This window comes from Sphaeramia orbicularis, chromosome 12 (assembly GCF_902148855.1).
Source record: "Sphaeramia orbicularis chromosome 12, fSphaOr1.1, whole genome shotgun sequence".
NCBI classification, from domain to species: domain Eukaryota; kingdom Metazoa; phylum Chordata; class Actinopteri; order Kurtiformes; family Apogonidae; genus Sphaeramia; species Sphaeramia orbicularis.
Genome location: NC_043968.1, coordinates 66,675,183 through 66,690,482, shown reverse-complemented (window position 1 = coordinate 66,690,482; position 15,300 = coordinate 66,675,183). Strand labels below are relative to the sequence as shown.

General features: G+C 39.0%; 1 protein-coding gene across 1 annotated transcript in view; it reads left to right on the top strand.

Moving 5' to 3' along the window:
- The first annotated feature begins 694 nt into the window (after positions 1-694).
- The window catches only part of rab14l (RAB14, member RAS oncogene family, like), a 55,782-nt gene continuing 41,176 nt past the window's right edge, over positions 695-15,300 (top strand). The window contains exon 1 of the mRNA XM_030148862.1: positions 695-807. The gene's annotated coding sequence lies outside the window, so the exon portion shown is untranslated. The remainder of the gene's footprint in view (positions 808-15,300) is intronic.

Below are 15,300 nucleotides of genomic sequence, written 5' to 3'. Positions count from 1 at the left end.
TTTTCATGTCTTTCATGTATTGTGATTGTCTCTCTAAACTCACCATATTTAATGGGATAGCTGCACACATCACTGCAGTCTATTTTATTTATATTAATTGCTAGAAATTTCAGGTGACTCCATTTGAATTCCAGGTGACCCCAAGGTTGAAAACGCTGGCCCAGGACTAGTTTGGCCTGCCTCATCTCCAAAAGACCAGCACTGAGGTAGGGCTGTGATAAAGTGTCAAAATAGAGCTTTAGGGGATGTAGAGATAAGGTCATATGAGGTAAACAGAGCCTAAAGAGCCCCTTGGGGAAGTTATGGCCTGGGCTTAAATTGACTTTTTTTTTTTTTAGGTGGGTCATCATCAGTTTGTCTTACACACAGTTTACTGATGACAATGACACATTAAACCTCCAATTTTACCAATATATAGATTAGTATGGACATGTGCTAAGGGATAAGAAAATTATACAGCAGAGTAGAAAATCAGTGAAACAAGTATATTATCTCTAGACACATCCTTTTGTCTTGGTTTCAGTGTCTGAAATCTGATACAGCCCACGATTAAATTGTATATCAGTAATATGATCACACCTTCTGCAGGTGAGGCTGCTCTCCACCAAACAGCGCACACAATGGATGCATAAGCCGCAAATCGCTGCATTTGATGCTCTTTGTCCCAGAAGCCCATTGTAGACAGTGGAGGAAACCCTGTGCCTTGAGCAGCCATCTTGGATAGGCAGATCATACTTGAGCCAGGATAACCTGCATACCTCTTCAGAACAGCTCAAGCACACAAAACTTAAAAGACTTTACATCGAGGTAAGAACAGTAAAAGGAGAATACTTGAACACATTCATACACATGTACTGGATTAGTGATATTAAGACAGGAACGTTCAACATATTTACCAGTTCACACAGCCAGGGTTTGCCAGCGGTTAGCTAATTGAGAAGCTATCGAAACTGGCTAATAGTAGGTTCGTGCACGTCTGTAGCCTCCAGTAATATAAAGTATCATACCTTAAAATATCTTTGAGTAATATGGTAAAGGGCAATGATTGTGCAGTGATTATAAAATATCTGTAGTGAAGCCAGCTAAGTAACTTCATAATCTAAGCCTCTCAGCTAGCGTGCTAAAGCTATCGTTAGCTGTCGTTAGTTAACGTCTGGTGCGTTTTGTGAAATAAACCTGAGGCTACCAGTTTTCTTCACAACACCGGGTATATTTTATCATAGAGGTAGTGGGTGGGATAATACAATGAAATGACAAACGCCCGCTATCATCGAACGTTAGCTAACCGCTGTGTGATTTCTTTCCAGTGTGACTACATCCATAGCTGTCAGCAAGCAAGAGGTAATCAGCTATGGCTAACTTAGCTGTCAAAACTGCTAACTTAGGGCCGTGATAGTTATCAGACCAGATAATCTACATTGCAAACCGACTAAATTCCAGGCGTCATTTCCTCTAATGCTCATATTCCGTGGTAGCTTTTATCACGGATAAACATTAGAAAAATAACCAGACTGTCGCTGTCACTTTGCCGGTTGTTCAGCTAGCTTAAGCTAGTTTCCGTCTTCGGATAGCAGATATAACGTCACAGTGTCAAATTAAGGAGTCAACGGCATCTGCGTTAACCTAGATATTTTTGTTTTTGCATGTGGATGTATACTGAAGATCTCGTTTCATTCTGTTGTCTTGTATAGTACAGTTGAATCGTAAAATAAGCACCTGTATTGTTGGTGCAGCATTACACTTGGTCGGATGTTAGAGTCAACAATCGTTGTCTCCCTGGCTTTTTTTTTTTAAAGGAGCGAAGTCGTTAATTTAGAAGAGCATATTTATAAGAAAGTTCCGGTTATAGCTTCATAGGTTGCCAATTTGCACAAATACGCTCTTTAGCTACCCTAAAATGCTACATCATTTCATTTATCAGCGTACAAGCACGCCTAATTGGAAGCTAAACATCAACGGTGCTGTTCGTTGTTGTACTTATGTGTTGACTAAATTCTCCTTTTCAAATTGTTACAAACCATCATAAAATAATGTACATGCATTGTGTTAGTTTTAGCTTTGGACAGTAGCGATAATCTCATAATATGTTTGTACCTGGGAAGGGGTCACATGATACCAATAGTGGGCCTGAATAGTATGGAGGCACTTGTGACTATATGTGTCATGATTTCCTGATGGCTCAGATTTGAATTATTCTAAAGCCATGCATCCCTGTCCTTATGGGAAAAGAAGATGAAAAGAGAGTATTTGTCTGGTGAAAAAATCCCTGTGTGTTGGAGATTAAAGTGCTGAGGCTGCAGTCTAGTCACATGCTGTTGACTTGTCTTCCTTTTCTAAACAATGTTCACATAAAAACAAAAAACAGGGATCAACACATCCTAGCTAAGTATTTTTTCTTGCTCTGATTTCCAGAGCACTGAAATTCGGTACACTGGAGCTAGAGATGCCACATGAGGGTCATGTGGCAGAAAGCAGGCAAACGTTATGCTGGATTTGTGATGGATAATGTTTATGACTAATTTGTGGTCTGTTTTACTTTGAAAAAATCAGTTTGTGTAGCACGACTGACGTAACTTCAGTTGCGTTAGTCATGCATGGTTCATATTACTTAAGGAGTTTTTACATTAACTCCTGTCATTAAATAAAGACGGAGCTTGCCAGTTGTAAGAGAGTTGAGTAAGGAAAACAACATACTTCAGTTTCAAAGGCAACTGACAAAAGTTACACTGATGAAAGTGGATAATAGTCATCACTTAATATCTGTTATCTTACTGAATTATAGCTACCTAGTAGATAATGTAATGTATGATTAAATAATAATTTTAGAGAACCTATCTGCAGCAATATAATTATATATTTATTATGTTTTCCCTTGTGTTAATCTGTAGAGGTCACAGTTTTCCCTGCATAGATAATTAGGAGGTGGCCACCTCCAGCTTTATATGGGGGAAGTGGGTCTTCACACTGGGGGTATTCAGGTGGTTACAAAGTGTTACTTCATTGCAAGATATCAGTTGTTTATGTATATCATGAAACTGACTACTGTGTCTCTGGCATCACATTTTCATGCATATTTACTTCCTGTCTAACAGATTTTTGTCTCCTGTCTGCTCCATTTCACCCACTTATTCCATTTCCTTATGCAACTTAACATCTCGTCGTTTTATCTGCCTGTTTTTTCATCCCTGATACTTTATTCTTTTCTCTCTGTTGCTGTATTTGTGTTGGTTTTCGCTGTGTTAGCATTAATCTGGACAATCAGATATAGTCACTGAACTGCAGATGCAGAAGTAAGGGCATAACACAACTGACAGGCTCTGATGTGACACACTGATTAAAGTTTCCAAGAAACCTCTTTTACTGCAAAACTGTTTTCACTATACTGCAGACCTTAGAATAGGTGTAGCCTAACATGAGGCAACTTGTCTATTAGGGGTGTGCCAATACATTGATAATCAGATTCATTACAGAGCATGAGATTAACCCAACGGGTTTAAAAGGTAGCGTTTGGATGCAGGGCTGTCGTGCTGTAATGGGGACGCTGGAGCCCAGATACAAACTTCTGAACCGAAAGTATTTTGCCCAGAAAGCAGTTCCCGAACTGTACAATGAGACCAGAACCAAAGTAGTGGAATCACTGAGGCAAGCATGTAGGATAGCGCCAACATGTGATGCATGCTTTGATTGTGGATTGCGAAAACTTAAGTTTGTCATGGAATTTATGCTGCTCATTGAGGATTTTGTTTGGATCATATAATTTATTATGACTGAATAAGATAGCTTTTGTGTTACTTGGTTTGAATTAGCTGTTCTATACAGTTTTCTACAGAAGCATGTGTGTAGGGAGGGTCTGAGAGTTTGAGTGGGGTCCCAGGGAGCTTTTGAGGGGCCAGAAAAACTAAATAAGTTGTTATTATTATTATTATTATTATTATTATTATTATTATTATTGGACTAGTACAGAAATCTGTGAAAACCACTTTTGACTGAAATAAGTCTTATTTATTTCTAAAAACACTTTGTTTTCCTAAAAAAATGTGGACTTCATTCCACCAAAGCTTTATTTTGTACTGTTGATAGAGAAATATATATTTTTGAAAAGTATTGCTTTTGATACAGCAAATGTTTTGCAGGTAACTGGAAATCTTTATTTGTGAATAAGAGCAGCTTTTGCAGTTGGTGTGGCGGTGTGTAATTGGGGGGAGGGGGGGGGGGGCTTGGCCGTACACGCACAGTTCGGCCGGGGGATGCACGCGGATGCGTTTCAGTCTGTAAACACTTGCGTTTAGGATTCCGTTCTACTTATAATACTATGGGGTTACGGGGCAGTCCGTTCCATGCCCCCTGCAGAAGTGAAACTTTACACTCAGTTATCTTTTCCCTACCTCCTGAAGCTTTGCAAACTTTCATTTGAGGGGACAGGACATTTGTCCTGGCCTATTATATATTATACATATGTATAATAACTCTAATGTGACGGTGATGATTTTATTTTTATGAAATATATGGTGGGGCAGCAAGGATTTTGCCGTGGTGCTGGGCCATGGCAAAACCTTACCAGCAGAAACACTGTATGCCACTGCTACCTTTTTCCTTTTGGTTCCCTGGTGGAAAATATGTTGGATCATTTAGTGGTTTGACACAAATAAAAGATGGAGGCAAATTTGTTTGATTACTTGACTTAATAGATACTGACAAATATAGCTTGTTTAAAAGTATTAAGTAACCACAGAGGGAGAAAAAAATCCTGACTGGAGAGAAAGATGCATCGAAAATTATAATTGTAATTATTGTTATTATCGTGATAATAGTTAATTAATTGAATCGTAGCACCCTGAACTGTAATCAAATTGAATCGTGAGGTGTCTTAGATGGCACACCCCTATTGTCTATGCAGACACACCATCAACAGAATTAACACTTCATATTAAAGCCACAGAAAAATGAGTCTGATTAAATATGAAGTATAATGTATTGCTGGGCGACACGGCGGTGCAGTGATTAGCACTCATGCCTCACAGCAAGAATGCATGTTCTCCCCATGTCTGCGTGGGTTCTCTCTGGGTACTCCGGTTTCCTCCCACCATCCAAAGTAGGTTAATTGGTTAATCTAAATTGCCCATAGGTGTGAATGTGAGAGTGGTTGTTTGTCTCTATATGTCAGCCTTGCAATGAACTGGCAACTTGTCCAGGGTGTACCCCGCCTTTGCCCCTATGTAGCTGGGATAGACTCCAAGAGACCCCTGTGACCCTAGTGAGAATAAAGCAGCTTCAGAAAATGAATGAATATATTGTATTGCATGGCAGGATCTTCCTAATGAATTAACAGCATCCCTTTAGCATAACTGTAAAATAGCTGGGATGTCAAGAAGAGATGACATTACAAAATTAATTTTGTGGTATATTTAATCATAAGTAACTCTATTAATGTCACAATCAGATAATTTATATAGAAACAGATATGTGCAGTTCTAAAAAGAAAAAAAAAACATTTTCAGGGTGTTGAAGCAGCCAATTTGTGTGTGGGCTCTTTTTGTATTGGTGTTTAGGGGTGTAACGGTACAGGTAGCCCTTGGTTCTTGGGCCATGGTTTCAGTACATGTTTTGTGTGTAAAGAAAACATCTATCTACCGTATGCATTTCCTTGTAATATTGTGTCATGGTATTGTATGTGTATCATAGTCCAGCACCGGGTCAGGTGGGTTAAAAAAAAGGGTTTTTACGGGTACAGGCACATGTAGAATTAAATGAAATGCGGGCGGGTAGCGGGCAAGGAAGTGACAAAGTAAAAGAAGATTCATAGTTGAAAATAATTTGCAGGACATTTAATGATGATGATCATGTAATTTGACCGTGGTTGATCCTTGGCTGATTTGTTTTATTGTGACGTGAGTTTCACCTCCAAGGGTTTTTCCCAACCAGGGAACAGGGGTGCTGCGCCCTCATACTTTCGACTAGTGCCCCCTTACCGAAATTTACAACATTATTACACTTCTAACAGAAGAATAAGTTACTCTTCGATTGGTTGTAGGGGTGAAAAAATTCCTCGAGTAATTCGAGTACCTCGATTACAAAAAAATGATCGAGGAATATTCTCTGCCTCAAAGAATTGCTTATTTAATTGTAAAGCTCAAAGCACAGCATTTCGCATGGACTATTTGATGTGTCACAACATATGTTACTCACGCAAAAGAAGATGACAGGGGACGTGGAAGTGTTTGGGTGAAGCAGCAGGAAGATAGAAGAAGCGAGCGTAGACAGGCGAGTCAATACAGCAATGATGACGAAAGACAAAAAAACACAATAAAAAAGACAGAAAATGTCATGAGTGTGGAAGCATTTCAGAGTGAAACACCAAGGTGAACACTGTGTCATGTATCCGTTGTAACACTGCCCTTCCATAAGACAACATCACATCTCCAATGGAGCATCTTCTCATAAAACACCCAGAATGGAGCGGAGGACCCGAGATAAAATAGAATTAACGTAGTGCAAATCAATGAGATTAACGTCAGTATACCTTACTAACATAACGTTAGACCTTCGGAGGGCTAGGTTTCTGTTAATTATGGCTGTCGAATGTGTGGCTAGTTTATTACGATTTTCACAAGCATAGATTTAGGCAGCGAGTCATGATTTGCACGGTTAATTTCCCAAAAGCACAACCAAAATGGTGCATGGCTTGCTGAAAGCTTTTTCTAACCTTGTCATGGCCAAATTTTGGCAAAATCCAACTACTTTTCGCTAAAATGAAGTGAATCATCCATTAACTGGACACACGTGTGTGCGCGCGCGTGTGTGTGGGGGGGTTGTAGGTTATGAGACAGACAGATAAGGTGGAGGGGCCATTGCCTTGATTCTCCTGAATATAGCAGAAATGTGTAAAAGTGTTCATGCATGGACTCATTCCAAGTTCCCATTCAGATGTTCTTGCCTCTTATATGCTGCAACACATTCCTGTTAGGTCTAAATTGAAAATTCTGAAACTTACAGCTGCCAAAGTTAAGTTGCACATCAAAAAGGCAATGCTTATGCCTTTTTAAAAATTTATTAATGCCATATATGTTTGATACTTACAAGAAATACTAAGTTGAACGTAAATAAATTTTATTTATTTTTATCTGTATTTGCAAGCAGTTGCCTCTCTGAAAATGTTTCTAGTCAAGAAAATACATTTTGTTGCATATGCACAATATGAATGTAACAATAAAACTGTTAATTATAAAAAAAGAAACCAATTGGTCCTTCATTATTAAGTAAGATACCTTATTTCCTCTTGTGTATTTATAATTGCTCTTTAACCAAGCAAAAATCAGTTTTATCCAATTACTCGATTAATCGAAGGAATTTTCAGTAGAATACTCGAATACGAAAATATTCAATAGCTGCAGCCCTAATTGGTTGCTTTAAAAAATTGCAGGAGGGCCACTAGAGTTACAATATCCCTCTCAGATCGCCTCAGAATGTTCCATTTTTACCTCAATTTTTCAAAAAGGAAACCCCCCCCTTCCGCACCATCCCCCTGCTTGGTCACTTCGCTCCCTTGCCTACTTGTGCTCCCTCTTACTAATTTTTCTAGAAAAACCCCTGACCTCTTTTTATATCCATCCTCAGACAGCATTGAGCAGCACATATTAGAGACTTATTGATGGTGTCCGGTTTAGCCAAAAATAAAGCCCTTAAAAGTGAGTCATTGTGTGGACAATGCGTTTAATTATGGGTCAGATTGTGGGTCTAATGTATGCGGATATGGGCCGGTGCGGGTTGCAGGCAGACACTCTTGTCTCTGTCCGCTGTCTCTCACTGAGGAGCGGGGCTTCCCCGCACTGCACACTCACATGCATGTCTAGAGAGAGAGAGAATTGCAAAACCAAAAACCTGCGGTCCTGCTATTGGTGATACTGTGTGGGAAATCTTAAGGCTATTCTAGCATGCTTTTTCAGTTAGGTGTGTGGAGTGCGAACAATGCAGCCTCCCTTGGTATCACATAGGTGTCAGGGCCCCATCACTGCCTGTGATGGAGGTGTTCCTGCTTATTTGTAAGTGCTTCACTGTTGACACAGAGTGTCCACTGCCCTCTAAATGAACTGGAGTTAACTAGTGCTGCTGTTAAACCATTACAACAAAACACCTTGCAAGCTAACTTTGTCTTGGTGCTGTAGAGTACCTCTGCACTGCAGTGAATACTACTTAGGCTATGGTTTTTCGTTGTGTCTAGCTCTGCTCAGTTTTATGTTGCTGTATAGTGACTGTAGTGACAATAAACTACTTGTGTGGGTTTTTGTCTTGGATCCTTGTTGTTCTGGTTCATGTTTGTTGGTAGTCAGTTATTTCCAGTGGTACAGATGATTTCCTTTTTGTATGGAGTCACCCAATTTGGTGAAAAACTGATACTGAATCACTTTAGCAGAAACCAGCAGTAGCCAATGAGATTACAGATTTCTTTGTCATTTGACAGCACAGTGTACATACAGCACAGAGTACATCAAATGAGATTTTGACCAATGAGATTTCATCATTAGCATAAAAGTAGTGATATTTAGCTTTTTTAAAATGGAATTAAGCATTTTAAAACATTTCCCTGTGGTCTACATAAACTGTAAATGCGATGCTTGGGTCTGAATTCTTTATTAATTAAACTCCACAGGCCCATCTTCAACCCTATTTCTGAGTAGTGACACAAGAAAGGTTGTTTTGAGCGCTGGCCCTTTAAATGCAAATGAGCCACTTCATACCCCACCCCCTCTAGGTTGTTGACCGTCCTGCTCTGTCCCGTTCAGCCACTTGTGTTTGTTAACGCACCCAAAAGCTGAACATTTTAAGTAATCAGCTCGAAGTTTGGACATATTTTCAGTATGGACTACAACCGCTGCTGCTGACACACAATTATGGCATACTCGTAGAAATGTTCATCGGAAGTCTTGACCTTGTAAATGTGTAAATGTTGTGATGTAACTAGTTATAGACGTAACAAATTAAGCAGGAATTAAAACGGGTTGTAGAAATCCACTTGATATTTGCCAAAATGAATGTAAAGATAGCTTTGCAGCACCTGGAGGGTTCAAGTTCAAACTTGTTGAACTATTAGGATCCCCAAATACAGAAATAAATGTACCAAAGACTAATAAAAGCGGGTTTAGCAAAATACAACCCCTTTAAATCTCTCTTGGGGGTCATTCCATCCCAAATCAATCAGATTTCAGAAAGTGCCCCACATGACCCCCTCGGAAAATTCTGAAAAAAATCACACTTGTTCACCTACCAGATAAACGAGCACATCCAAAATTTTAATGTCATATCTGTTATAGTTTAGGCGATACAGCCCTTTGAAAATTAATGTTTTTTAAAATTTTTTTATTTTTATTTTGCAAATTTGCTTTTCGGCCAACTTTGAGGCGCTTTATCTCCTTAGGTATTCAAGCCACATTGCTGAAACTTACTGTCTGGGGTGAAATCCCCCTGAAAAGATTATATTTTGCATCAAAATAATTGTAGGTGTCTTCATGTTTGGTCCATGAGGCCTTGAAATCAGGCGAAAAGGCTAATTCTTCAAAATGTCCTCTCTCTTCAGGCTTGCACTGTGCCATAATGGATGAATGTAGAGACCTAATTTTTTTTGCATGGATTCTTATGGTCAAGATGCAACAATATACTGCAAAAAGAATACATTTCAATGAAAAGTGTTGCTGTGAGGCAATGAATAAAATGGGTCGATTTGAATTTTTCACAGAAATACTCTTTATTTTAGCACCCAAATTACCATGTGGCCAGTTAATGAAAATTTTGAAATTTTACCATGTCTTCATATATGTTTCAAGATGTTGTGGACAAAATTTTAGCTTTGGGAAAGAACTGGTTCTATTTTTAATATTTTTTTAACTGCATGACTATATTTTCTTCAAATTGTATACAAACGTAGGTGTAAATGGCATTTTTAACAGTATAATGGCATTGATTATTGCACAAGTTATGATAATACTTGAGATATTTGAACTAGGTTGTGAAACTGCATGATGGCTCAGGTAGAATAATGACAGATTTCCCAGAACTGGCTCAGATTGATGCCTGTAGTAGAGACTTCTCAGAAATTGGATGGAGCTGGTCAGTTGACCCAATTTCACCAGGGTCAGTGACATAAATGTAGCTAAGATTTCCCAGAATATTTATGATGCTGGCCAGCCTAATCTTTCTGTGACATTCATCCTTTAAGATCAAGCCAACAACACATTTTTAATCCATGATGAGTAAGTTTGCTCAGGATTATGAATAGAATTCCCAAAATTAGGCAGGTAGGGTGTGAACTGTTTGGGTTCAGGGCCTTCAATACAATATGGAGATACATGTAGCCAATGTGAAGAATGCAAACACTCATTGTGGTAAAGTTAACAAGAGATTCACAGATTCGCAGCTCAATAGATCATCGGTCAATAATCATTGAGACACAAATCACGGCTCTATGCAGCTTTGGTAACACAGAGAGGCTACTACTACCCCATTTTCATCCAAACAAATGGTCTTTAACGATCGGTAGATTGCGTCGCCTTGAATGTGAGCCAGTTAGTGAGCGCAAGCTTAGGGACCATCTGCAAAATGCTAATCGGAAAAGTTCTACATGTTTAAAATGCAATAACTTTGCTTCGACTCAGTGAAATGGCACCAGATTTCTCTCACACACTCATGAACCATTTCTGCACATACTACACCACTCAGATAGGGCAAATATCATACACAGCTTAGCGAAACTATAATGAGGTACATCTCTGTATTTAAATGGGTGTTTATAGTGTCACCAAATGATGTATTGTTTTCTTTTTTGTTTAAGGGTTTGTTTACATGTTTGCAGGGGAAAATTATATATCTCTATCTATCTATCTATCTATCTATCTATCTATCTATCTATCTATCTATCTATCTATCTATCTATCTATCTATCTATCTATCTATCTATCTATCTATCTATGTGTGTGTGTATATATATATGTGTGTGTGTGTGTATGTGTATATATATATATATATATATATATATATATATATATATATATATAAATAAATAAGTATTAGGCCTGTAACGCTACATGTACTGAAACGGCACAGTACATTGAGAAAAAGAAAAAGGAACGAAACGCACATTGACCTGAAATACGAAATAGCAGCTGATTTAAGGTAAAAAAAAAAAAAAAAAAAAAGAACAACAACAAATATGATGTGAACCTGGAAGGAAGACACTGGAGACCCTCCGTCATCATTACAGTCCCACTTGGGATCAGTTCAGGTCCTGGTGAAAGACAACAACGGGGAAAGAGACGTTAATAAGATGGATGTTGTTTACCGCCTATGAACTACGGTAGTTCTGAAACACTTACACTAGCTCTGTCTCTGTCTCTCTCGCTCTCTCTCACACGCTGTATAACAGAGGAATAGAACCGGGAGTTGGACGTTTAAAGTATATAAAGTTTCACTTTCATTTCAGTTACGTTAGTTATGGACCCCCCCCCGGGTCTGACCAAAAAAAAGAAAAAAAAACCCCAAAAACATCCCCCTGAAAAATCGCACCCTGCGCGCGCATGTACACAAAGTGGCCTAAACAGTCTATCTGTCCTAAAATAAATAATTTGGTTAATTTTTTGTTGTCAATGTTGCTCTTCAGTTTGTGTAAAGAGAATACCAGTTTGTCCTCTTGTTAATGTTGCACTTCATGTGGAATTTTTTTGGTATTTTTATGCAGAATGTGAACTGACAGAACTGTGATTTGATTTTTGCTGTTTGTTCAAAACTACCTGTCAGGGAAAAATGCAATACTAATGTTTAAAATACATTTAGTAATATTAATAATTCATTTTATTTTCTATTTGATTTATAGCAGCAGAATTACATTCCTGTTTTTCTATATTCTATTGTGTCCAAAAATTGGGGGAAAATTTTTCAAAAATTCATAAATGTATTAAAGACATTTTGAGGGGTTTTCTTTCTTCCCGTACCGAACTGACAAAAAACGAACCGTGGCTTTCAAAACCAAAAACGTACCGAACCGAAAATTTTGTGTACCATTACAGACCTAATAAATAAATATAAATATATATATATAGGTATATATATATATATATATATATATATATATATATATGTATACACACACACACACACACACACACACACACACACGTATCACCTACATTTTTGATCAGATGTTGGGCATGGCTGTGACGACCTCACAATTAAGCGGCCATTTTTAGAAGTATAAAAGTGTGGCTATCTCACACATACAGTGTCAGATTGAGTTGGACCCAATTTAACATTTGTGTGAAATGACAACCTGAACGCGATGATATGTAACTCGTATAGTTGGATCATAAAATGGCTCTCTGACGCCCCCTACAGTTTTTGAATGGGAGTGAAACATTTTTTTTTTGACATAGGAAAAAGAAATTTGGCACACACATCCCTCACGCCAAACTGAACCAAAAAGCCAATGAGGACACACCCCTATTTACTATCGTGTTGCCATGACAACACCAAAACTGTACCATAGAAATGAATGGGTTTTTCTCAGAATCCCACCCCTCATACTTTCATCATCTCCTGCTACGGTTTACAGCCAATTTGGACCAAACTTGGTGAAAATCACCTACACACATGTGTGATCAAAAGTTATCACCTACATTTTTGATCAAATGTTGGGCATGACTGTGACAAGCCTGTGATGAAGCGGTCATATTCAAAAGTATAAAACTGTGCTTATCCCGCAGAATCTCGGATTGAGCCCATGATATGGTCTCCCCTCGCTGTCGGTGGCCTCATCGGTTACATGGGGAGGTGGTTGCGCGGGAGGGCGAGGGCCTTAACACCGCTTGCGGTTTAAATTTTTATTATTCTCTCGCCACTTTGAACGCAAATTTGACTCCCTGAAAGTTAACGAAAAGTCAATTTTATTTGACCAAAAATTCAAGCCTGGCGAAATTTTTTTAAAATTTGAAGTCGCCAAGAAAAAATATCGCAAAATGACTCAGTAACACCCCCTCAAAAATCAAAATACATTACGTGGATGGGAGCCCTCCCCAAATTTTTTTCATCGTACAAACATGAAACTTGGTACAGACATAGCCTATGGTAGGACAAGTAAAAAATTACATTATGGCCCCGCCTTAAACGTAACAGGAAGTCGGCTATATTGGGTGGAAGTGTGGACCTCTAAAATCCCACCCCTCATACTTTCATCATCTCCTCCTAGGGTTTACATCCAATTTGGACCAAACTGGGTGAAAATCACCTACACACATGTGATCAAAAGTTATCACCTACATTTTTGATCAAATGTTGGGTGTGGCTGTGACGAGCTCGCGATTAAGCGGCCGTTGTCAGAAGTATAACACTTTGTGTATCTCGCAGAATGTCGGATTGAGCCCACGATACGGTGTCTTCTCGCTGTCAGTAGCGTCAGCGGTCATGTGGGGAGGTGGTTGCGTGGGAGGGCGAGGACCTTAACACTGTTTGCGGTTTTAATTATTTTTAAATTTTACTTTATTTACTGTGGAAAAATTTAAGGGAGCTATTTATTTAAGCTTTTATTCAACTTTATAAGAGATGCGTCTGAGTCTAGGAAATTCATGCACTTCTGGAGCTATTATTTTCTATTTGGTTGATTAAATAAACATGCTTTAGGCATTTAAAAAAAATTCAGTGTTTGCATTACTCAAAAATTTTCACGCCAATTTTTACACTTTTACTGCAAATGAATATTGACTCCAAATATCGGTTATCGGCCTCCTCTAACTGCTAATAATCGGTATTGGCCCTGAAAAACCCACAAGTATGTGTGTGTGTGTATATATATATATATATATATATATATATATATATACAGGGTGTCCTATAAGTCTCCATACATAGGAGACATAATACATTCCATATGGTTCTAACATGTATTTCTTTATAGTTCTTCAGCAGTGGAGGACACGCATTGAAATGTGTTCCCGACAAAATGGCAGTCATATAGAGCATATTATATAAATAAAAATGGTTTATGTCAAGAAACGTTTATTTTTCCTATGTATGGAGAGTTATGGGACACCCTGTATATACATACACACACACATACACAGTGGGGCAAAAAAGTAGTCAGCCACTGATTTTGCAAGTTCTCCTACTTAGAAAGATGAGAGAGGTCTGTCATTTTCATCAGAGGTCCACTTCAACTATGAGTGACAAAATGAGAAAAAAAATCCAGGAAATCACATTGTAGGATTTTTAAAGAATTTATTTGTAAATTGTGGTGGAAAATAAGTATTTGGTCACCCACAAACAAGCAAGATTTCTGGCTCTCACCTGTAACTTCTTCTTTAAGAAGCTCTTCTGTCCTCCACTCGTTACCTGTATTAATGGCACCTGTTTGAACTCGTTATCTGCATAAACGACACCTGTCCACAGCCTCAAACAGTCAGACTCCAAACTCAACCATGGCCAAGACCAAAGAGCTGTTCAAGGACACCAGGAGGAAAATTGTAGACCTGCACCTGGCTGGGAAGAGTGAATCTACAATAGGCAAGCAGGTTGGTGTGAATAAATCAACTGTGGGAGCAATTGTAAAAAAAAAAATGGAAGACATACAAGACCATTGATAATCTCCCTCGATCTGGGGCCCCACACAAGATCTCATCCCGTGGGGTCAAAATGATCATGAGAATGGTGAGCAAAAATCCCAGAACTACACAGAGGGACCTGATGAATGACCTGCAGAGAGCTGGGACCAAAGTAACAAAGGCTACCATCAGTAACACACTACGCCGAGAGGGACTCAAATCCTGCGGCGCCAGGCGTGTCCCCCTGCTTAAGCCAGTACATGTCCAGGCCTGTCTGAAGTTTGCCAGAGAGCATATGGATGATCCAGAAGAGGACTAGCAGAATATCATGTAGTCAGATGAAACCAAAATAGTACTTTTTGGTAAAAACCCAACTCGTCGTGTTTGGAGGAAGAAGAATGCCGAGTTGCATCCCAAGAGCACCATACCTACTGTGAAGCATGGGGGTGGAGACCTCATGCTTTGGGGCTGTTTTTCTGCAAAGGGGACAGGACGACTGATCCGTGTTAAAGGAAGAATGAACGGGACCATGTATCGTGAGATTTTAAGCCAAAACCACCTTCCATCAGCGAGAGCATTGAAGATGGAACGTGGCTGGGTCTTCCAGCATGACAATCATCCCAAACCCACCGCTTGGGCAACGAAGGAGTGGCTCCATAAAAAGCATTTCAAGGTCCTGGAGTGGCTTAGCCAGTCTCCAGACCTCAACCCCATAGAAAATTTG